Source organism: Pundamilia nyererei, unplaced genomic scaffold (assembly GCF_000239375.1).
Source record: "Pundamilia nyererei isolate P.nyererei 1_Seehausen unplaced genomic scaffold, PunNye1.0 scaffold00036, whole genome shotgun sequence".
Classification (NCBI taxonomy): Eukaryota; Metazoa; Chordata; class Actinopteri; order Cichliformes; family Cichlidae; genus Pundamilia; species Pundamilia nyererei.
Genome location: NW_005187437.1, coordinates 1123123 through 1124068, shown reverse-complemented (window position 1 = coordinate 1124068; position 946 = coordinate 1123123).

Sequence of the window (946 nt, the reverse complement as noted above, 5' to 3'; positions counted from 1 at the left end):
AGACTGAATTGTCGTGAAGCCTCTCTGTTTCCATTCATGAAGATGTCTCTTGATTGTAGTCTATCACAATGACATGGCAGTCTCCTCAAGATATGTTCATACCTTGAGTATTGAAGGGCCTGACTGCATGTGGTTTTGTGTTGTGCAGAAGCTTCAGCTAATGAAGGAGCATTTTGCCCTACAGTAATGTATTTTATGATCATTTACCTTTTACAACTAAATAATTGAACAGCAAAGTTGGGCTCTAATACTTCCCACAAGTGCAGTAACCACAACAAAACTAGTAACAACCACCAGAGAAAATAGAAACTTAAAAACATAACAGATCAAAGAATAACAACTTGATCTCTTTTCAGTGATGCCTTTCTGGAAAAGTATTTGTCAAAGAACAATGAGCACTAGATTTCCACTAGATGGTGTTATAGTAAAACACAAGCATAACCCTCATTTAGACAATTTAACCTGATACACAGTTTGTGACCATGTATTTACTCTTCTGGCACTTTGCTTTCACAATTTTGTATTTTTTTCACTACCTTTTGGCATGATCACCTTTTAATTTGTTTCTCACATTTGTGACAAAGAGACTGCACTGGAGGCAAACAAGACTGTGTAAATACATTCAGCAAGTTGGATTAGTTTCCAGTTTCTGCTGAAGACAAGCAAAAACCAGTCACTTCAGAAAGATGTTCAGAATAAAATCTGTAAAACTGCCAAAGAGCAGCACGTGAAGGTAACCGACATGAAGATAACAGGGTAACAAATGCAAGTGAATATGAGCATCTTTTTATTTCGCAGCCTTCCGTAAAGATGCTGAAACACAGTTTATTGCTGTTTATCATGAGCGCACGGGTCAGAGATAAGATCCCTCCAGGCTAAACCCTTTAAATCTAAATACAAGCCCAAACCGATTGTCATATTTGCATGCCAAACACTGAGTAGCGCA